At 35.5% G+C, this 25,124-nt stretch overlaps 1 long non-coding RNA gene across 2 annotated transcripts; it reads left to right on the plus strand.

Annotated features, from left to right (window-relative positions):
* Positions 1-622: 622 nt before the first annotated feature.
* Positions 623-22,907, plus strand: LOC112644536 (uncharacterized). 2 transcript variants are annotated; one of them, XR_003126461.3, is made up of 4 exons: positions 623-2,418; positions 7,026-7,172; positions 21,074-21,296; positions 22,315-22,907. It is a non-coding gene; the product is annotated as an uncharacterized LOC112644536 (long non-coding RNA). The 2 variants fall into 2 exon arrangements; XR_007413459.1 differs by lacking the exon at positions 22,315-22,907 and adding an exon at positions 22,154-22,239.
* Positions 22,908-25,124: the final 2,217 nt, after the last annotated feature.

A 25,124-nucleotide genomic window follows, 5' to 3' on the forward strand; every position in this document is an offset into this window, starting at 1 on the left:
GGAAAATTGTGTGCTGGGAATGAGAGACACTATATGAGAACTCACTGTACTTTCCACTCAGTTTTTTTATGAGACTAAAATCCCTATAAAAATGTAAAGTTTTTTTACTTCTAAGAAAAGGAATGAAGTAATGATACATGCTATAACACGAATGAGACTTGAAAACATTATTCTTAGTTAAAGTAGCTGGTCATGAAGGTCCTTGCATATTGAATGGATATCACTTGTATGAAATTTCCAGAATAGGCAAATGTAGAGGGCCAGAAACGAGATTGGTGCTTGCCACGGCTTGGAGGAGGGGTGAGTGGCTGGGAGGAAATAGGAAGTGATTGTTAATGAGCATAGGGTTTCTTTTTGGAGTGATGAAAATGTTCTAAAATTGATTGTGGTGATGATTGTACAATTCTGTATGTACTAAAAAATAAGACACATTGTTACACTTTAAATGGTTAAATTTTATGGTATATGAATTATATCTCAATAAATCCATTAAAAAATGTAACAGAAGGTAAGTAGTTAACTGCCTGCAGTATTTTTTTTTTTTTTGTCTGTATTGTATCCAAAAAAGCTAAAGATTTCTTTCAGACACTTTTAGTTCTTACCACTATCTGGAAATCCAGAATAAATTCCAGCAAAACCTATGTATACTCCACTCTTTCCCACTTTACTTTCTTTTAAAACCAATCCAATTTATCACATCCACTTGCAAGTGAAAAATCCCTCTGTATGATTTGAAAGCATTTTGAATGTAAAAGTTATCAAATAATGTGCCAGGAAGTTTCTCAATCATAAGAGAATGACTGTGATAGTTTAAGTCATTAGTTGACCATTCTTTGAAATAAATGAATCAACTTCACAGTGAAAATTGATTGCGGGGAGATTTGAAGGGGAACATCTCTTGGGATTATCCAGACAAATCAGCTGTAGCATTAGCCTGCTGAGTTCTTGAAATTTGCAACCTGAGAAGAAAACAATGATCTATACACTAGTACTGTGTTTTTGTTTGTTTTGGTAAATGCTTTATTGAGATATAGCTAGTATTAACGAGAGACAGAGAGAGAGAGAGAGAGAGAGAGAGAGAGGAGCCAGGCTTAGTTCATAGGTTCAGTGAGTAGAAAGAGGGAAAACATCCTTATATGAAGCCAGAGTGATGAAGATTGGAGGAATCATGAGAGTAAAAGGTTAGGAGAGGGTGGGTGGCAGATGCTGTTTGAAGTACTTATCTGAGTCAATAGGAACCAAAAGAGGTGCTACATGGGACTGATACAGGATGACTATGCCCTGGGCTTACAGGAGTTATTGGAGTTAATGAATTTGAACAGATTTTGGGAAAATCTGGTGCAAAATATCTTCTCTTTGTTTTTTATTTATGATTTGTATTTAGTTGAACTATAAGAAGTAGGAAAAAAAGGAAAAATAACTGGATCCTGGCCATAGATGAGTTTACAAAATTTGAAATAATAGAGATGATAAATCAGAATTAGTATTGATAGTCATTGATTGAAATTTGTGTTTCACAATCTTATTTCTTTTTAAATACAGTTATAACTTATGATTATGTCCTCCAAGTATGTTGTTGCTATTGATCCTATGGTTAAGTCCAAAGACTTCCAAAGGAATTGATTATACTGAGGCTTTTGGAACAGAATAAAGTTTCTAATAATATTTAAGGTTGATAAGTTCCTGAAAAGCGTTTTTTATGTTCCATTTTAATATCTCATTCACAGTCTAATTAAGGCTAGTTTTTTTGTTTCTTTGTAATCCTTCCTTGACCAGGATTTTGAAGGTTATAAACATTGCATATAGACAAGACTGAGGTCAGTTACTGACAATAAGATTTTGATTAGAAATAAGAGGAATCTATGAGAACAGAACTGGTAAAAATCTAGTTGGAAAAAGATAACCTTTAAAGTTGGAGTCCACTCCAAATCAGCCTCTTAACTCTAACCCATCAGCCCAAGCTCTGGATACATATGATCCAGGGGAAATTATGTAAATGGGTAAGAAAACTTGGAAATGTTTTTGACATGGTCTAATGAATCCCTCTCATGAAAGTTCATAAATGGTACATTAGTCTATAAGTCTCTTAGTCTAAACGTAGAAGCGAAATTATCCCTTTACATAGATGCTGAAACTTACAAATGTTAAAATCTTTTAAAATCAGTATTTCCAGAAGTTTTCACATACAGATACATCCTTATAATAATCATCTGTAGCAAAAGAACTTTTTAATCCCAAATAAACCCTGGATAAATTGATGGCAGTTCCACCACACTCCATAGCTCTAAAAGTAATTATGTCAATTCTTTGGTTAATAGATTACATGGAGATCTGGAGACTCGGATTAAAAACCAACAGCACATGCATGGCAAAGGGTTACAAATACCAAGGCAAGATGACATTCTTTTTATAAGGAAGGTGAGTCAGAATGAAAAGGAACATATTCTTAACATAGGAAACTCTTAGGTATCAGTCCTCCAATATTCAGATTAGAATGGCTAATGGATTTTTATCTCTGCCAAACATTTTTTTCCCTTTCACAGTTAGAAAGCATAAAATTTTTGTGTCTAGAGAAAGAATAAAAGTTTTTGGTAGACAAAATACAAATTTCATGTACCAAAAAGCAATTATTCACTCAATTCAATTTTAATGAGTGCTTCCTACGTTCTAGGCACTGCTCTCAGATGTGGAATAAATATAAAAAACAAAGCTCTTGGGGCACCTGGATGGCTCGGTGGGTTAAGTGTCTGCCCCTGGCTCAGGTCATGATCTCAGTGTCCTAGGATTAATTCCAGCATCTGGCTCCCTGCTTAGGGGGGAATCTGCTTCTCCATCTCCCTCTGCCCATCACCCTGGTGTGCTTTCTCTCTCTCTGTCTCAATTCAATAAGTAAAATCTTGGAAAAAAAAAAACAACAAAACAAAAGAAAAACCAAGGCTCTTGTTATAGAGTTTTAAAGGAAGACAGGTGTTAAAAAATAAATGAATAAAACAAGAAAAATGTCATATAGGGTATTAGTTTTTCTAGTGCCAGTATAAGAAATTACCTTAAACCTAGTGACTTAAAATAGCACAAACTTACTGTCTTGTAGTTGTGTAAGTCAGAAATCTGAAATGGATTTCATTGAAATCTGAAACGGATTTCATTGGGCTGAGATCACGGTATCAGCTGAGTTTTGTTTCCTCTGGGGTAACTAGGAGAGTACCCAGCTCCTACCTATCTTCATTCTTTGACCTGTGACACCTTCTCCATCTTCACAATGTAAACTTCTACTCTTATCATAATGTCTCCTTTCTCTGACCCTAAACCTTCTGCTTCTTTCTGGTAGGATCCTTGTGATTTTATTGGGCCCAACTGTTTAGTCCAGGCTAGTCTCCCCATCTCAAGATTCTTCACTTAATCACATGTAAAGACTCACTTGCCTTGTAAGGTAACATGTTCACAGATATGGGGATGAGGATGTTGACTTCTTTGAAGGGCCATTATTCCACCTACCACAGGTGGTGATAAATGAGATGCAAAGAGCTACATGGTACTATAAAGAGTGGTGACTTGCTTGTTTAGGTGGTCAGGAAAGTCTCTGAACAGGGATATTTCCATTAAGGTCCTCATAATAAGGAGGAACCAAACCTGGGAGGATAAGGTGGGTAGAGCACTCCAGGTAAAATAAATTAGAAACAAGTGTGGCTGCTAAGGAAACTAAAGGTCAGTGTGCTGAGCTGTAGTTACCTACTCGGAAAGTGCTATGAGTAGACATGGGAGAGGTAGGTAAAAGCAGATTATGTAGGGTTCCATAAAGTAGGGTAAGCAAAGAGATATGTGCCTTTACGTCTGGTACTTTCACCACATTTCAAGGGAGAAATGATAGTTACTGAAAATAAGCTTTATATAATTAGAGTTAAAAGGATGTGTTAGGTAAACAATATAGCATTAGCGAATGAAAATAAAAACTGTTGATTGTGGTAGAGTTGCAAAAGCAAGACCAAATCATTTACAAAGATTCATTGAAGAGTCAGTTGAGAAGAAAGAGATTGACGTTAGAAATAGTGACACTGGAAATCTAGTTCCTCATTAGGAAGAAGCATTGAAGGAAGGTTTCACTTCAAGGCCTAACTGGGAAGTATGATTATTTCCACTTGAAGGAAAGAACATCCAGTCAAATAGGTCCTAAAATGGTAAATATGTTTAATTGATGAAAATTCCATTACAGTAGGGACACATCACCATCGCTGAAGCCCAGGTGCATTTTTTTTTTTCCAGTCTTAAACCTTTCTAAAATGGCCGACTGCTCTGTTTCTTAAGAAAATGGGAAATTAGGAATTTATCATTAGCTGCTTCCAAGTATCCAGAGGGCTTCTTGGCAGGGGATTGAATGCAATTAGGATTGAGATAGTAATCATTCTTTATTTATATAATAAACATTTAGTGGATATATGTTTAAAAGAGAATTGGGGAGGGAAGTGGAATCTACTTCCAAATACTGAGAGATTGGGAAGAAAATATGTATTCTTAGCTGCTTGTTGCTCTGTCATCCCATAAAAGTTTATGTTCTTGAAATTTATATAATCTAGCTATACTGCTCTCTACTTTCCACATTGTCATCTATTGATAACATTTACAGATTTCATTAAACCTTTCAGCATAAAGCTTGTAATCTTCCTTTTTATCTCATATCCTGCCATATTTCCTGCCTATCATCATTGTCTATGTGGATGACACTCTCCTTGATCTCAATGCTATCTTTAATTTCTTCACTTTGACCACTCTTACTAATGGCCATATCATGAAAATTGTTGCTCTCTGGAACTATTTCATTGTGAAATATTTTTTTTTCAAGTTCAATTATAATTAATGTACAGTGTTTTATATTAGTTTCTATTTCACCCATATTTCTTTTTAATTTTCCTAATTAAACTAGGCCTTCCTTATACACTTTCCCTTCTATTTGGATCCTTTCCCACAAACTGGCAACCACCAGTTTGCTCTCTGTATTTATGAGTCTGTTTTTTTTATTTATCGCTCCCTTTTCCTCCATTGTTCATTTGTTTTGTTTCTTAAATTACACATATGAGTGATTTCCATTATAGTATGAGTAAAATCCATTATAAAATCTTAAACTCCAATATATCATTCTGATCACACTTTTGTTTTTCTGGTCATTTCATTTACTTATTTGCTCCACATCCATTCCCCATCTTTTTAAAGACCTCCTTTTTCCTTTAAATTTTCCCAATTAAACTAGGCCTTCCTTATACACTTTCCCTTCTATTTCTGTATACTACATAATTTAGATTGAACTTCTACTTGTCTCTGGTCAATTAATTCAACATATTTATTCTTAGTCTTCCTACAATATAATGCCTACTAAAATTTCAGTCTTGGGTAAATCTGTTGGCATCAAAGTTGGCATCACTGTCAGTCAAAGATTGCAGTTGAGTGCATGGCACAGAAACTCAAGTACAATGGCTTAACCAAATAAGACAATTATTCTTTTAATAAGAGTAATAAATCCAGAGGTTGACAGTCCAGGGCTGATACAATAGTTCTGCTATGCCATTAGTATTCTGAACTCCTTTCTGTCCTGCTCTCCTTATCATTTGGTTTTAATTCCCATAGTAATCTCATGATTTCTTCAAGGCCAAAAGCAGTGTGTCATCTTCAGCCTCACATCCAAAGAACAGGCAGGAGAAAAGAAAGGAAGTACCAGAAAAAGTGTCTGTACCTATGTATGTATGAATCCAACAATATGTATCCAGCATATGCTTTAACCAGCACACTGCTGCTCTGAATGAAATCACATTTCCTAGTGAGGAAGAGGAGAATACATATTGAGGTCACTTCATTATCTGCCATAGTATTATTGAAAATTATGTTTTCTAATGTTAACTCCACAGGTAATCATTCTATTTTCACCTAATTATATACCTCTTTGTATTAGTCTTCTGGGGCTACTGTACCAAAATACCAAACTGGGCGGCTTAAACAATAGAAATTTGTTTTCTCACAGTCTGAAGACTAGAAATCCAAGATCAAGGTGTTGGCAAATTTGGTTTCTCTTGAGATCTCTCTCCTTGGTTTGCTGATGGCCACCTCCTCACTGTGTCCTTATATGCTCTTTTCTCTGTGCACACATGTCCTTGGTTGTTTCTCCATCTTCTTGTAAGGACACTAGTCCTAATGGGTTAGGGCCCCACCCATATAACCTCATTTATCCTTATTTACCTCTCCAAAGACCCCATCTCCAAATACAGTCACACTAGGGGTTAGGGCTTCAACATATGAATTTTAGGAAGCGTATTACATGTAACATAGTCCATAATCCTCTTCTATTACCTACAGAAGATACATCAAACCTTCACCTCTCTTTGTTAATCAGTTATACACCATTTCTTCCTTCACTTTTAAAAAATGTACCCTGTCTTCACTGTAACTCATAGAGACTATGAGATAAGAACCTCTTTATCTTTCTCCCTTTTCTTCTTCACTTGAATTTACCTTCAACTTTCACACATCCATTTTTCCTTCCATTTAAAGTCAGGAAAGTAATAGCAGTAGCAGCTGAAAATTTCAGAATTAAAACATACATGTAGAATGAACAGCATCTCCTGAAGTAATAAAACAAGAATGATGTCAAATAAACCATTAATTGTTTTCCCAAGGTTTGGAGAATTCTTTTCAGCAGATAATAGGACCTTTAGCTTTTCCCTGATGGTTTTGTCACTATTTTCAAGATAATGACAACATTTCATGTTTTCTTCAGAAAAAAATATGAATCTTTCTTTTTAAGTTTATCAGAGTATGTTGTCTATCAATATTTGAATGACATCACAATGACATCTAGTGGCTATAGAAATTTCTTTCATCTCTAAGTACATTTTTAAGTATATAAAGATCTTTCTAGGCTGGAAATTCTAAGCTGAAAATAATGGAAAATGAGTCATTGTAATGTAGTTGTTGTCTTAACAATCTTTTTTGTTTTTGAAACTGATTCTCCCACCCTTCTACTTTTATTCCATTCTCTACAGAAATGGAAAGTATATGGAAAAAATTGATTCCTGATCAAAAGCGCCATGCTGGTGCCCATGGTGACACTTCATAGAATCCTTCTTGAGTGCAGAAATGAGCAGCTAGACACAAAAGTGTTGTTAAATGTCCTGTAGAACGACGTTCAGGTAAGACACTAAGATCCACGTCCATGTGTTCTAGATAATTTTAATAAGAAAACCATATCAAAGTCATCTTTGTTTTACATAGTTTTTGCTTGAAATAAAAGGTAAACAATAGGAAAATGTCTATAATGGTGGAGGATGGATGAGTGGTGGGTGGTGGTGTTGTGTAACGTGAAATATTATCTTTTAGGAAATAGCAATTTCCAAGTAATGAAACATGGCGAATACTGATAAAATGTTGGTATCAGTAAAAGACAAATGTATTTTTTATGGCCTTGAAGAAATATTATTAAAATGTATTTAAAAGTTGTTAACCTTGAATAACTAATAAATTAGGTTCTATAAAAGATTACATCAAAGTTTTTGTTTAACTTTTGGAAGAAATTACATAGTGAGAAAATTCCTTTGGACTTTATGTTTTTTTAAACTTTTTATAGCATGGTGAATAATATGCAGAACCTAGATTGTTAGTCTACCAACATCTATTCAGTCTCAAAAACTTTCAGTGAAAGGCTATGAAAAATATTCTCCAACGTCTGATGTCCTTTCAAAATACTCTATTTTGTGAGATTCATCTTGAGGACCTCACAGAGATAAATTGAGTTTCATTTAATTAATAATTTTTGAAGAGCAAGGGGCTGAGTCAATCATGACATGTTTGAATATGTGGCTCTAAAAGTCTATATAATGTTTTGGACGACTTAGACTTTTTATTTAGCTAGTATAGTATACCAGATTACCTCTCATTTTTTCCCTCTTGACCTAGGTACTTAGAGCTTCATAGAACAAGTATTAGATCCTTTCCTACAATCCCAAAACATGTTTGAAGGATTTACTAGGACACGTGAGTGTCTGTACCTATGAGAACATAAATAATTTGTGGGATGGGAACTAAGACCACACAGGTAGACTCAATTCTTAGTTCTTCACTTTGTGGTAATTTTTCAACTTGAGCTGGAAGATATAGACCACTGCCATCTGGAGACATGGCTGATCCAGATCTGTAATACTGTTTGAGGTGTTGGCTTATGTATTGCATTTTGGAGGAGTCATTTTCCTATTATTTTGTTGAATCACTTGACTGGATGGTGGCTATACAGCAATATTTATGACTCTAAAGTTTATTTGAACTCTGTAACAAAAGCAAATACTTAGAGAAAGATCATTAGGGTTGTAGGCCTCTTTTAAGCCAGGATCCTAGAACTCTGATTACATGAAGAGAACACATCTCATTCCCAATCCCTATGGACCACACAGCACTTGATATAGGGGAATGGAAAAAAATGCTTAATTTAATATTTTCTTTATTTATTTCCTGGGTCTGTTTAGTTATATTAAAGATCCCAGAGAGATTTGTAGGGATATGACAATATATGTTGACCCTTGAGTCATCAGTATTACATTTAACAGGGCTGTATTTTGAATTACTGCTTGTTCGACTTCATGAACAACTTGGGCAAAAGGTTTTATGACTTATAAATATTGTATAGGTGTCCTGCAATTCTAATCGCATGTGGGATTCTCCTCATTCTTGGAGTCTTCCATAGTGAATAAAAATGAGAGGTTTGGGACAGAAGAGAACAGTCCAAATTCCTCTTCAGGGGTGACATTTTTTGGATTCCAATCCAGACATAATTTTTTTCCCTTCTACAGTTAAATTTTCCAAAGTTCTCTTTCTCCGTTTTCTCTTTTCCTTTCTTTTGTCTGTCTTTCTCTTTCCTGAGAAGACCCAAGAGCTGAAATGAGCTTAATCCTGAAGTCATCAGTTTATTGATACAACAAATCCTTATCTTACTGAAGAGCAGTAGCCGATAGGCTTTTGGCTGGATATTTTATATCACTGGTCATTAAAGACCATGATCCCTTTTTAACCAAAATACCCTTGTGAAATTTTCAAAGAGTAGTGTAATGTTTTATTACCACATAATAAAAATAGTACTGTACCAGACAATCCCTTTTTTAGTATAGAGATTATCAAGTAGATGTAAAGCAAAAGAGCTTGATGTTGAGTCTAAGTAGTGATCCTTATTTGTAAGGTCTGTGAAAGTGAGATAGCCACCACATATGCACCCAATATTCCTTAGTTATTTCCTAGTCTTATTTCTGTGAGACTTTGGTTACCAAAGTAAAAAAAAAATCCTCAAATTTAATTGGTGAAGAAGCTCCTTCATATCAAGGTATAACATGAAAGAGAGTTTTAGATTTCTACTTCTTCCTCTTCTTCTTCCCCCTATTCTCCTTCTCCTTTTACTGTTGTGGTATTTTTCCTCTACAATGTCACTTAGTACAAATTCCCAGGAGATTTTCTGATGTATTACAAGGAATTAGTACTAAAGGAGTGCCATCCAGCTTCCTTTAATACCAGTTTCTTATAATACATGAATAAATCTATATCTTTAGTCAGTCCTTAGTATGAGTTCATTACCTGGCTACAATTTGTTGATGATTTTGGTAAAATATGCCACCAAGGAGTGGCTAAGGATGCAAAAATCAGCATTAGATAAAGAGGCTCTATAAATATCATAGTTACATGTTAATCTCTTACAGATATCATAGTTACATGTTAGTTCTGTTAACAACTCAGAAATTTAAGCTAGCAAAAAGGGAAGAATAAGTGACAAAGTAGGAAAATGGTGGTGGGAAAAAGCAAGCAAATTTGATGATCTGTGTTTGTGGTCACTTGAGTATTATTTAGTGAGTCTCGGATGGAAGCTCTTCTTTCCTGAGGTTGTCAATTTGGTCCCAGGACTTTGGTGGGTACTACAACCTCCTGAAAATTATTTTGTTTTTGGAGGACTCCTAAAAATTCTCACTTTTAAATCTCCCAATAGGAGAATACTTTATATAATTCCTTATGTTTTCTTTTTTAGCAGGGAGACATAAATAAAAATTGATACACTAGAACTTGCAAGAGGTAAAAAAATATATGACAAGATCCTTTTGAACATAATTTTAAAGCATTTTTCTTTTCCAAAAAATGAAGTCTCCAGGTCTTGGGTCATTTAGAGGTTTCTTGGGAGATTGTCAAAGAAAGGCAGCTTAAACCTGTTGGGAGTGACTGAATATATTAATGAGTTCTTTGTAGTACTTTGACATGTTGAACTGAAGTTAGATAATGTCTAAAATTAGGAGAGAAACACTCAAAATCATAAGGTGAGCTGTAATAACTTTATATGAACATAATCTATAATTTCTGCCTTTCTGGCAATACTGGATATCCTGAACATCAAGATCATGAGAATCAGAGCTTGAATTGTTGGCCAAAGAGTCTCAAAAATATTAACTAGTTTGGCTAGTTTGATATTTTTAAAAATCAACTTTAATGAGGTATCATTTTCTTGCAATTAATAGCACACATTTTAGATGTATAGTTTGGTGAGTTTTTAAAAAGATGCAATCATGTAACCTCTATCAAATAAAAATATAGAACATTTCCATTAACTAAAAAAGTTCTCCTTTGCCCCTTTTAAGCCCATATTCACTTTTTTCCCAGGCCCCAGGCAGGTACTGATCTAGTTTATCTCTCCAGAGGAGACTGTGTTTCCTAGAATTTCATATAAATGGACTAATGTAATATGAAATATTTTGTATCTGATTTCTTTCACTCAGAATCATGCTCCCAAGATTTATCTGAGGTATTCCAAAAATCATATTCCTTTCCTTTTAATTGAATAGGAATATTCAATTAAAAGGATATTAATTAAATTGAATAGTGAATAGTCCTCTGTTGTTTGGGTAAACCATAATTTGTTTACCTACTCACCTGTTGATGGACATTTGGATTGTTTCCACATTTGACTTATGGATAAAGCTTCTGTGAGTATTCATATACAAATCACATCATTTGCAACCAGATTTATTTTAATGCATATTTTCTGACTATAGAGCTAATCATCAGCATTCTGTACTGTCATCTGTGGGCAGTACCAGTGATTTGGCCTACTGGGATATCGTAGGAGAGGAGGATTTTAGTAAGAGCTGCTGTCTGACATAATCATCAAATGGGGCATTATGCTCATTTATACTAAGGATTAATTTATGCCCAAGTGTTTATGCCTCATTGATCAGACTGTCTTACTGCTTGATGTAATTAACAAGAACTGTGTCACATGGCATCTTATAGCTTCAATTGCATTTTAATTTTTTTCACCCTCTATACTATAGGTAAGCAAAAATAAGGTTGGAATTTTACAGTAGTTGAATCAACCCAGTGTCTGTCACACAAGGTTACTAACCATGAGCAAATGTCTTTGTTTTGAGAGTGTGAATTTGGTCTGAACCGATACCAAAAGATTGGGATTGTCCCCTGCATATTCTCAGACCGTAATGCCTTGAAATTAGAACTAAATCACAACAAGAAGTTTGGAAGACCTCAAACACATGGAGGTTAAGGACCATCCTGCTAAAAGATGAAAGGGTCAACCAGGAAATTAAGGAAGAATTAAAAAGATTCATGGAAACTAATGAGAATGAAGATACAACCATTCAAAATCTTTGGGATGCAGCAAAAGCAGTCCTAAGGGGGAAATACATCGCAATACAAGCATCCATTCAAAAACTGGAAAGAACTCAAATACAAAAGCTAAACTTACACATAAAGGAGCTAGAGAAAAAACAGCAGATAGATCCTATACCCAGGAGAAGATGAGAATTAATAAAGATTCAAGCAGAACTCAACGAAATCAAGACCAGAAAAACTGTGGAACAGATCAACAGAACCAGGAGTTGGTTCTTTGAAAGAATTAATAAAATAGATAAACCATTAGCCAGCCTTATTAAAAAGAAGAGAGAGAAGACTCAAATTAATAAAATCATGAATGAGAAAGGAGAGATCACTACCAACACCAAGGAAATACAAATGATTTTAAAAACATATTATGAACAGCTATACGCCAATAAATTAGGCAATCTAGAAGAAATGGACGCATTCCTGGAAAGCCACAAACTACCAAAACTGGAACAGGAAGAAATAGAAAACCTGAACAGGCCAATAACCAGGGAGGAAATTGAAGCAGTCATCAAAAACCTCCCAAGACACAAGAGTCCAGGGCCAGATGGCTTCCCAGGGGAATTTTATCAAACGTTTAAAGAAGAAACCATACCTATTCTCCTAAAGCTGTTTGGAAAGATAGAAAGAGATGGAGTACTTCCAAATTCATTCTATGAGGCCAGCATCACCTCAATTCCAAAACCAGACAAAGACCCAACCAAAAAGGAGAATTACAGACCAATATCCCTGATGAACATGGATGCAAAAATTCTCAACAAGATACTGGCCAATAGGATCCAACAGTACATTAAGAAAATTATTCACCATGACCAAGTAGGATTTACCCCTGGGACACAAGGCTGGTTCAACACTCATAAAACAATCAGTGTGATTCATCATATCAGTAAGAGAAAAACCAAGAACCATATGATCCTCTCATTAGATGCAGAGAAAGCATTTGAGAGTGTGAATTTGTTCTAAAATGCTTGATGTATTAGGGAACAATTTGAGCATAATGTGAATGTGCATTTACTAATGTACACTTCTGTCTGCAAAAAACACTATTTGGATGCAAAAAATCACATGGTATCAACAAAACCATATAGGAATACACAAAGTGCACACATGTGGACACTTCAAACACCTACCAGCTATCTCAGTTTACTGTGTGTGTTATGAGTCACATTCATCTACATCTAGTGTTATAACTTAAAGTTGTCCAATTCAGGATAATTTTAATACCATTACCACACAGTATCTCACAAGCTACAACCGTTCAGATGCCCGCATCTACAAGAAAGCTTCAGGACTTTTTTTTCAGAGTAAAATACCATATTTGTTGTAATATTATATATTTTTGATCATTTAAGAAATGCTACATTTTTATTAGGATTCTATTTTTTCAATGACTTAATTTTTTTAGAGTAATTTAATTCCAAGAAAATTGAGGATAGTATGGAAATTTCCCATATACCCACTGCCTCTGCACTTAGTGTCTTCCCCCATTAGTAACATTACTCACCAAAATGGTACATTTTTGACCAACTATGAACCTACACTGACACATTATAATCAGCAAATGTCCGTGGTTTACCTAAGGGTTTACTCTTGGTGTTGCACATTCAATGTGCAATACTCTTGGTGTTGCACATTCAATGGGTTTGGACAAATGTAGAGAACATATACCCATCATTATAATATTCTACTATTTTTACTGCCATAAAATCCTCCGTGCTCAATCTATTCATCTTTCCCTGCAACCAAAACTGATCTTTTTTGTTGTATCTAGTTTTTTCTTTTCCAGAATGTCATATAGTTGGAATCATACAGTATTGATCCTTCTTGGATTAGCTTCTTTCAATTAGTAATATGCATTTAAGTTTCCTCCTTGTCTTTTCATGACTTGATAGCTCATTTCTTTTTTTTTTTTTTAAGATTTTACTTATTTATTCATGAGACACACACACACACACACACACACACACACACACACACACAGACAGGCAGAGGGAGAAGCAGGCTCCACACAAGGAGCCCGACGTGGGTCTCGATCCTGTGTCTCCAAGATCATGCCCTGGGCTGAAGGTGGCGCTAAACCACTGAGCCACCCGGGCTGCCCAATAGCTCATTTCTTTTTAGCGTTAAATAATATTACATTGTCTGGAGGTACCACATTTTATTTATCCTCTCACCTCTTGAAAGATATCCTAGTTACTCTCAAGATTTGGCAATTATTAATAAAGCTCCTCTAAACATCTGTGTGCATGTTTTTGTATGGACATAAGTTTTCAACTCCTTTGGGTAAATACCAAGGAGTGTGATTGCCAGATCGTATGGTAAGAGTATGTTTAGTTTTGCAAGAAACAACCAAACTGTCTCCCAAAGAGACTGTGCCATTTTGTGTTCCCACTAGCAATGAATGAGAGTTCCTGTTATTGTACTCCTTGATGGCATCTGATATTGTCAGTGTTCCAGATTTGGGCCATTTTAATAGGTTTATAATGATATCTCATTGTTTCAATTTTCATTTCACTGATAACATACCATGTGGAGCTTCCTTTTAAATGCTCATTTTTTGTCTGTATATCTTCTTTGATGAGATGTCTATTGAAGTCTTTAGCCCATTTTAAAATCCAGTTGTTTTATTACTGCTGAATTTAAAAAATTCTTTGTATATTTTGGCCAAGTCCTTTATCAGATTTATCTTTTGCAAATATTTTCTTCCAGTCTGTGGCTCGCCTTCTAATTCTTGATATTGTCTTTCACAGAGCAGAAGTTTTTAATTTTTTTAAAGAGATTTTTATTTATCTGATACAGAGAGAGAGAGAGCACACAAACAGAGGGAGAGGCAGAGGGAGAGGCAGGCTCTCTACTGAGCAGGGAGACTGATGCAGGGCTCGATCCCAGGAACCCAAGGTTATGACTTAAGCTAAAGGTAGATGCTTAGCCCCCTGAGCCACCCAGGCGCCCCCAGAAGTTTTTAATTTTAATGAGGCCCAGCTTATCAATGATTTCTTTTTTGGATTGTGTTTTTGATTTCGTATTTAAAAAGGTATCATCAAACCCAAGGTCATCTAGGTTTTCTGTTATCATCTAGGAATTATATAGTTTTGTATTTTACATTTAGGTCTATGATCCATTTTCAGTTAATTTTTGTGGAGGGGCTAAACTCTGTGTCTAGTTTCATTTTCTTGCATGTGTACACCCAGTTGTTCCAGTATCATTTGTTGAAGAGACTATTTTTTAAAAAGATTTTAATTTAAATAAATGAAATCATGAAAGACACACAGAGAGAGGCAGAGACATAGGCAGAGAGAGAAGCAGACTCCCTACGGGGAGCCCGATGTGGGACTTGATCCTAGGACCCCAGGATCACACTCTGAGCCAAAGGCAGATACTCAACCACACAGGTGGCCCTTGAAGAGACTATTTTTGCTGCATTGCATTGCTTCTACTCATTTAAAAAAATCACTTGAGGGTGCCTTTCTGCCTTTGGCTCAGGTCATGATCCTGGGGTCCTTGGATCAAGCTCCATTTTGTGCTCCCTGCTCAGTGGGGAGCCTGCTTCTCCCTCTCCTCCTTGCTCATGCTGTCTCTCACTATCTCTGTTACTATCTCTGTGTGTGTCTCTCTCTCAAATAAATAAATAAAATCCTTAAAAAAATCAGTTGACTATACATATGGAGGTTTATATCTGGTTTTTCAATTCTGTTCCAGTGATCTAATTGTCTATTCTTTCACCAATACCACAGTCTTGATTACTGTAGCTTTATAGTAAGTTTAGAAAGCAGGTGGTATCTGTCCTCCAATTTTGTTGTTCTCCCTCTCCATATAAACTTTAGAACCAGTTTACAGATACCCAGAAAAATCTTTCTGGGATTTTGATTGGGATTGCATGCATGGAAGTCATATAAGTGATTTCAATATTTTTAAAAATGTGTAACTAACAAGGTTTTTGAGTAATGTGTCACTAATATGCTCATTTCCCCCATGAGCCCTGTTTTTGTTCAACAATTTTGCATTGTGAGGATTTTTAGGAATATGAATCTAGGTTAGAGCAGTACTGACTGTACATATGATGTATGGCCTTTTTTTTGGTGAAATCTACAAGCTTTATTTTTCATGAAACTATCTTTATATTTTCACTATCGAAAGTCAAAAAGAAAACTATGCTTTTTGTTTATAATCCCCTATCATGTTAAGGAAAGGAAGGACACAGAACTTTTTAAGTAAACTATATTGGCAGTATCTCACTTTTTTCCTAACAAATTTACCAAGTACTCCGAACTAGTAAAATGAATGTTTTTAATTTCAAGAGAACTGCTAAGATTCTTCAGGAAAATCAACTCTAAAACCAAGCAATATTTCTATACTATTTGCCACAAGGCCTTGATTAAAGAAGTTAAATTCACTTCCTCACATACCTACATAATGACACATGTGTGTCTTGACATTTACTTCCTAACTAAGTCCAAAGCCCACTGAAAGAGACCGTACCTCCTCTGTAATCAATAAACTACAGGGTTTGTTAAATGCTGAGGAAAAATGCAGAGAGTTTGAATATATTTTAAAATAATGTCGTGGAATCGAATATTTTCCCTAATTTGGTTGAACACGACTCTGTGTATTTTGCCATGGTATAAATACAGACATATCTAGCAACTTCAAAGAGTTAGGATGTTTCCTTAGATCCCTAACAGAATGGCCTAGTGGGAGGCAGTACTGGAGAGGAGTACTACACCTTCCAGTACTGGAAGTTGTCTCTTCAATTCTGTGTCGGGGGGCAGATTCTGTGTGTGTGGCTGAGCGAAGCAATTGGAAAATGAGAGAGAGCAATAACTTCACACTATGATAAATGATTATTATTCATTAAAAGAGAGTGTAACCCCCTCCCCCTCCTTCTTCTAGTGTTTCCTTACACTGGCAGAAGGAAAATTGTGCTCACTACCATAAGGTACCTTGCTCTTTTTCTAATACAGGAACTGACAACTGTATTTCTGCTTTTTTTGCACAGATGGGTAAATAATTTTTCTTGATATAAAATCATTGCTTATTCATTTTAGAAATTTTAGAAAATGTGGACGAGCAGAAAAAGAAAACAAAAATCACTATCATATCTACCACTGATGTAAGACGCCACTATTTTTGTATGCATTCACATAGTTTTCTGTCTCTGTATGTGTAGACATAATTTTTTCGTTAACATAAATCATGCACGTAAGTCCTTCTCATCAAATATTCTTCAGTATATTTAATGACTGTGTCATATTTTATATTTTATTTGTATACTAATTTATTTAACCTCTTTCTTATTGTTGGACATTTGATTTTTTCCCAATCTTTTCATTACTACTAAATGATATCCTGGTGAATCTCTTTGTTAATATATTTCCCTGTAGGCTATTGATGATTTCTTTAGGATATATCCGAAGAAATACAAAAAAATTGTCCATTTCCTGCACATTCTTGCCAAATCAGAGTATTGTTAATATTTATATTATTGATAAGTGAGACATAAATATTGCGTTTCTTTGCTATCCAGTTAGGTTGAATTTAAAATATATTTATTAGTCACTTATATTTCTTCCTTTGTGGCTTTATTGCATGTCAGACAACTTCTACTGGGATCTAAGAATTCCCCAGAGTATGTGGAGAAAAAACAATCCTGAAAATATCCCTTCACTGATCCCCCAAGCTTGTCTGGCCAAGGAGAACAAGAAACATTTTAATTTTGATACATTTTCTTCATGTCTCCATGATTTGGTCTATGCTTACCTTTCTGCCTGCAATATCCTTCCATCCAAAGGGAAAACTTATCCTTGAATTCTAAGGTCAGCTCAATTGTCTATTCTCTTACCATATTCTGTGGCTACTGTCATCTCACTTATCACTGAATGCCTGGTTTTAGGGTTAATGACTTTGTATCTGTATCTGGAATAGATTGTGAGCTATTTCATGCAGAGGCCACATCTTATTCCTCCCTGTACCTCTCCCATCCTTGATTTATTAGCACAGTATCTTGACCATATCAGGTGTGCAGTGCATATTAAATTTATATTTACAAGGGCACCTGGCTGGCTCAGTCAGTAAAGCATGTGACTCGGGGTTGTGAGTTCAAGCCCCACACTGGGTAGAGAGATTACTAAAAATAATAATAATAATAATAATAATAATAATAATAAGTAAAACCTAATTTGGCATTTTTTAACTCTCTTAAGTGAGATGAGCCAGTGCTCAGTATAGAAAAGGATGTTATACCTATAATTTATTTATTTAAAGATTTTATTTATTTATTCATGAGAGACACACAGAGAGAGAGAGAGAGAGAGAGAGAGAGGCAGAGACACAGGCAGAGGGAGAAGCAGGCTCCATGCAGGGAGCCTGATGGGGGACTTGATCTTAGAACTCTTGGATCATGCCCTGAGCCAAAGGCAGATGCTCAACTGCTGAGCCACCCAGGCTTCCCTACCTAGAGTGTATTTAAACTTTAATTCGGTACTAGACTGCTTAAAAATGGCCCATTCAAATAAAATATAGAAGACACACATCATAGCAACTGGATGGCTCAGTCTGTTAAGCATCTGCCTTCAGCTGGGGTCATGATCCGGAGATCCTGGGATCAGACTCCACGTTGGGCTCCCCATTGAGTGCATCTCCCTCTCCTTCTGCCCTCCACTCTCTTCTTCATTCATACTCACTCTCTCGTGCTGTCTTTCTCTCTCAAATAAATAAATAAAATCTTAAAAAAATATATATGTATTGAACACATTGGAGTAGGCAGTGTTTTGTTTTGCACACGGATCTAACTATGATTTCCTCACTGTGGCTCCTTGTGGGGTGGTGATACTCTTTGCTTTAGAAAGGGTTTGAACTCTCTTCAGAACAGAGGGTGCTGGGAGGGGCCAGATGTTGACATCTGTATAGTTGATGTCTTCATCTAGTAAATGTTTCACAAAGCAAGAAAGGCCATCACTTTATCTTCCTCATCACTATTCTACTTAAAAAACCTGCACACAGACGTGGTCAAGCCAGCTGAAATCATTGCCCCAGGGACAGGAGAGTTTTTCCTCCTATTTTATCCTAAGTATCCTTAGGGCTGCCAAGGAGGTTGTTAAAATAGTATAATATTTGGGTTTTATGAGATAAACACCTGTTGATTTAAAAGTATATAACCTTCAAGCCCATCGGATGATTAGAAGGAAGACCCTCCTCTGAGGCCTGAGTTTGGCATATTGAACACTAACTTTCTCTTTTACTTCCCAAATGTTCTGACCCCAGTTTTTTTTTTTTTTTTTTCTGAATCTGGTAATGTTGGATCACATTTTTAAAAAGATGTGTAATTGAAGTGGTGAAATAAAACAGAGCAATGGCTAAGATTCCCTCATCCTTCAAGGATTTTTCCTAGCTAAACAAAATGTATGAGATTTGGGGGTTGTTTCTCCAAACATACCCTGGGCTAGATGATATCAGTGAAAGGGCTACAAATGCTTCTACTGGGTTAAGATTGTTAACACTTTCAAGTAAAGTATCTCCTAAGTAGCCCAGTTATCGGAAAAGTATTGTAGATGATATGTTATAAACACACTTTTTCCCCCGACCTAAATTTTCTTTTATTTTTACTTCTACTCACCAGTTCCCTGATCCTCACCTTTTCTCTGAGATTTGAAAACTTTTAATGATTTGTTTCTTTTTTTAAAAAAATATGTATTTATTTATTTTAGAGAGAGTGTGCATGAGGATGAAATGGAGGGAGGAGAGGGAAAGAGAGCATCTGGAAGCAGACTCCCCGCTGAGCATGGAGCCCAATGAGGGCCTGGAGCCCAATGAGGGGCTTGATCCCTAAAACTCATACATCAGGTTGAGTGAGGAGACAAATTTGATCAGTAGTAGACTCCTTATTGTACTATCACACTTACTACCAAACCCATTGACCAACTAAGTTGTTTTTATTTGGTCAAGTCTATGCAGTTGGCTCTTACCCATTAGGATGGACTCTGTTCAAGGAGTTCCCTTGCCTCTACTCAAATAAACATCTGGCGAGCTGGCCTGATATCTCCCAGACCTGTACATAGGACTGTCTGACTCTGAGCTGTGCATTCCACATAGGCTCTACCCGAGACAGTCTCTCTCCCCATTACACAACCTAAGCATGCTTCAAACCTCTTATCTAAAATAACAGTTTTCCCTACAACTTCAGACCAAGAGGCATTTTATCAGCTGGTCATCTTGTGAGTAAAACACATTAAAAAGCCCCCCAGAACTTTGGGACTAGGTGTGGTGACAGAAAATAGTCACTTTATATCAGCTGACCTGGATTCATGTAAATGTGTCTAGCTTGCTCAACAGAGGCCTGTCAATTCTGATTTTTGCTCTGAGACTCATCCCCATCAACATCAGTCCTAGATACCAGTCTATTGTCCTTAAAAGTTTGTTTATATTTTTTAGATTATGCATGATGAATTTCATTTAGGAAAATATATGACCCTATTTTGAAAATAATTTTTATTCTAGGGAGAGGTATGATTTCTACTGTATTTATCAGATTTTAGAGAAGGTATTTCCATATTTAATTCCCTTTGTCCTCCCTTCTTCCACGTAGGTATTAGGCCCTGTGCTAGAATCAATTTGTCATAATTTAAGAAGCCCAGGGTTGCCTGAGGAACTGAGCAAACCCAGATCAGAAAACACTCTGCACCAATCAGAAACCCAGTGATTAATTACAGAGAACAGACTAAGCATTTTGCGAGTTAATCTAACTTTCTCAATTATTGGTATGACACATCAGAAAGAAGCTGAATTGTTTCCTCAACTTTGTCATTTCTTTTCAAGTACCTGAAATCTGAAGAGTGGAGACCATGTTTGGGATAGGGAATAAGGAATTGCTTTGGATATGAGAGGTAGAAGGTGGTAGAAAATGGATAAGTGAAAAGAATATTTAAAATATATGGAAATTCATGTTTCAATCAGTTTAAGAAAATGCAATGTACAACAGCCTTTACCAAAACCTTTTATTGAGCAAAAGCACAAAACAGCAAATTTAGGTATTAAGACTCCACTTTGTCCTGAGTATGAAGGATAAAAAGGCTGAATTTAAGAAAATTTGCATGGAAGATAATGATGATGATTGCAGTTCTGTCAATGTCCCTCTGATCCTTTGCTATTTCTGATAGTGCCCTCTCACATATACAGAGTAAACATTTTATATTCATCCAGGTTCGTATGGAAGTTAGGATAGAAAACTTTGATGCTGACTAGCGAAGTGGCCGTTTTAGTTTCAATATTTTCTCTCTGAACCCATTGGAAAAGATTTTAATAGATTTTCTTCCAAGATAGGCAAGCACTTGTAGAGGCAAAGCAAAGTGCTGGTATGCAGTTTCAAAAATCTGTTGACTGCATGTTCCCATATGTGTTCCAGGAAATTCACATTTGGATTTCAGTATAACTCAGAGTTATGGTGGTGCTATCCAACACTTTTTTGGAAGGGAGTTTGCTTGATACCAACACAACGCTTGCCAGAACTCAGCAGGCCAAATTCTAGTTCTGGAATATGTGGGAACCAAGAGATCAGCAGTTAAATGATGAGGGCCGTATCACTTTCAGTGCTCCAAGGAAACAAATTCTACCTAATGGTCTAGAAGGTCAGTTTGAATATAACCAATAATCTTTTAAAAATGAAAAGTCTCTTTTGTGGCATTTTATAAGGCATGTAACATTTAATAATGAAATGTACTATTACATTTTTTTCTTCTGAATACTGGCTAAAATGTTTCAGCTTTTCAGACTTAATTATATCTGGCCAGACATGTGCAATTATGCTTACCTTTAGAAATGAAAAGCCAATAGTATTCATTGTGTGTATTAAACTAGGTTAGAAAAGTGATCGTTTCATAGCTAATCTGTATCAAAACTGCCCTGGTTGAAGTGATTGGATTGGCATTGAACTCATTATTGAATGCAGAGCTTCTCATCTTCTTCTAAAATATTCTTATTAATTTGGCAAAAAGTGATGTGTTAAAATTACAATTAGGGTAATAAAATAAGAAATTATAAGCCATAGTTGGTCTAAGAATGTCCTTCTCTTTTCTGCAAAAAACTATAAAATCCAAGTGCCTGAAGTGATCTCAAAGGTCAATTGTCAAGTACTCCGGTTTTAGAAAGGTGAGGCCAAGCCATTTAGGATAAATTATCTTTTCTATTCTTAAAGATCCTCAGTATATATGCCCTCTCTCTGACTGTTTCAGTACCTATCCACATAATGAAACGTTCTCAATAATCCCAAGTGTGGCCTATCCTGCTAAGTTTTACAAGTATTTCTGGTAATGTTTAAAAATTCTTTCATCTTGTTATAGTGTAGAATGACTGGTTAACACCTTCTCCATAATGACTTTTCATGTTAAGAGTAGTAGATAGAGCATGCTTCCTTTTCATCTTAAGCCATCCCAATTTCTTTAGCTCTGTGTAGTAAGAATTAGTTTGAATGGTTTTCTTCCAATAGTTTTCTCTTGGCCTCAGGAAATTTTGCTTTTGATGCCTCCTTCAGTAGAAGAAAAAGTTTGATAAAACTTTTTAATGAAAGCATAAAAAGTGGTGAGTATATTATTTTTTATCTTCTTTTAAAATTGATTTTTAAAAAGATTTTACTTATTTACTCTACAGGGAGAGGAAGCAAGCACGAGCAGGGAGAGTGGAAGAGGGAGAGGGGGAAGCAGGCTCCTCACTGAGCAGAGAGCCCTATGTGGGGCTCTATCCCAGGACCATGGGATCATGACCTGAGCCAAAGGCAGACACTTAACTGACTGAGCCACCCAGGTGCCCCCCAATTTTACTGTTTAAAAATAGTAAGTGAGAGGCCAAGTCACTTGCCTGAAATATTGTGGCTTATTAGTCACAGTCATCTGGAAACCTTTGGACCAGTGCTCTTACAAGGCCACATTGCTCATATTTCACTTTATTTGTGTCGATAAATCTTTATACTTCTTAAGTGCTTCATTTTCTGTCTTGAAAAAATGTAACTAACAAATGCAGTGGAAATTTTGGGGAAATAAATACTACATTTTTTTCTGCCATAAAAATAATGTTTTAGTGTTATTGTGCTACTATTAAAAGCTTGGCCTGTAGATGATTGTGTACAAAATGATTCATCTTAGAACCAACCTTATTGTCCAGACTTTAGTGTTCTGGGGTTAGTATGGGTCAGAAAGCTTATAATGATATATACAAAGTGTTTCCCGACAATAAAATCTTTGGAACTAGAGGTGATCATAACTGATGTGTTGTATTTTATGTATCCCCCCCCCCACCGCCCTGACCAATGTACTAAATAATCTAGGTATAATCCTGCCTGGAATCAGGTAGGTGTACTAATCACTTTTGAAAGACTTTTTAGTTTATGGCTTTATAAAACTAAGTAATCAAGGAAATAATGATCTTACCAAGATGTTTTTCAATCCATCAAAGTTAATTTTTGCTTCCGTATTGTTAGTGCTACATAAAATAGCAAGCGATCACGATTCTGTTAATTGAAACATAATTGAAGTCTATATTATAGTATCTTTTAGGGCCCTATCTTCAGTGAGGACCATGAACATAAGCTTTATTTACTAGCATCCCCCAGATATGCTATTTCCTCCTAAATTTTAGACATTGTTTGGCATTGTAAGGAAATCTAATATTTCAAATAGTTCCATGATGTTGGGGTGCAGATTGGCATCCAAGCTCCCGAAATGTGAAGCACAATACCAAAGATGACAACTTTGGAAAATATTTTGAAAGATCTATGACCTCATAAAAATTTCACTTTCCTTTAAAGTTTTTAAAGGTCCTCTCATGGTTAGTAAAATCTAATCATAATTTCTCTTTTTCCATATGCCTTTAGGCTAAATGAAAAAAAAGAGACCTTAGATATATACTCCCACTGATTTTTTTAAAAGATTTTATTTATTTATTTAGCACAAAGCAAGAGAGCACAAGCAGGGTGAGCAGCAGAGGAGAAGTAGGTTCCCAGCTGAACAGGGAGCTCACAGGACTTAATCCCAGGACCCTGATCATTACCTGAGCTCGAGATGGATGCCTACCCTCCTGAGCCACCCAGGTACCCCTACTCTCATTGATTTTTATTCCTGCTAAAGATACCAGTTTACCCATAGGAAAAAAAGAGAAATAGAACTTGTAGATATGTCATCTGTTTTTTTTTTTTTTTAGGCACATGGCCTGCTTTCTTTCTGTCCCAGATTAACACATTAATCTCATAATTGTTATTCATTAAAAATGTACAAAATGATAGTTTACAGTTAGAAATTTAGTCTTATACTATATGGTGCAAAGGTCTATAATGGGTATTGAACTTTTTTTGTTCATAGCATTTGGCTTGTTAATTAGTAAACCACATTCAGTTAACCTGTGTTTGAGTTATTGAAAGGTTTTCACTAATTGGAGACATCACAGGTAAGTCTGCAGATAGTGACTTTTCTTTCTTTAATGCCAAAAGTTCTCTCTGAGTCACTGAATGGCTCATTTCCTTTAATCAAAGTTTTGTGTACAAATATGTTGAAAATTGCCTGTCATGGAAAAATCAAGATGATTTGTTAGAGAATTAAAATATAATGTAAAGCTAGTTTACTTTTAGATATCTTATCTCTCCAAATAAATCTCTCCATAAATAAGTTCTTACACAAAACAATCAGATATATCCGTATCATGCTCAAATTTTGAATATGACCCAGTTGAAGTTGGTTTCCCACCAACTCTCATGAAGGCCAATGCCATGAGTCCCACCACTTGAGCCAAATCAGACAATGAACAGCCTCTTTGGCTCCTTAGTTGGTGGGAAGACTTTGTAATGTTATAACCTCAGTTTGAGCAAAAATACAGTTTGAAATTATAGTATCTCTTGGATTTCTTCACCCAGTCTTATCTACAAAAAAAATTTGTGTATTTACCAAGTAGCTGAAATATACTTTAAAAATGTGCTTTTCAGTATTTCCAAGAATCAAAAAAGGAATTGTATGGTAGTACCATAACAATTTAAACTTACTGACATTTTAAAAAAATTGTCAATTTTGGTTTTGTTCTAATCTTATTTTATTCCCATATGAGAGTTACAGGCTGAAATGTAGTTTTTCCAGTTTTGAGTGTTTGGTTTGTAATACTAATATTTCTAGAGGATTCAGAAATAACCCTGTGCAGTTACTTTATAATAGGAACTTAGTATTAGAAAACATTGTAGAAATTTTCTCTACTTAAACAGCTATATTGCTTTGAGTATAGACTCAGTAATGCACTTCAAATTAAAATACACAAATTTATTAATATAATGAGTATATATTGATCCATTGGCAAGCTATGAGAGATTGTTTTTTTCTTCTTCCAGCCCAGAGAAACCTCCAAAATTCTCACAATTAACTTGGGGCTTTACATTGTTCTTCTATTATTAATAATCATTTCTCTGGAAGAAAACATGTGATGTT

This window comes from Canis lupus, chromosome 1 (genome assembly GCF_003254725.2).
Source record: "Canis lupus dingo isolate Sandy chromosome 1, ASM325472v2, whole genome shotgun sequence".
In the NCBI taxonomy this organism is placed as follows: domain Eukaryota; kingdom Metazoa; phylum Chordata; class Mammalia; order Carnivora; family Canidae; genus Canis; species Canis lupus.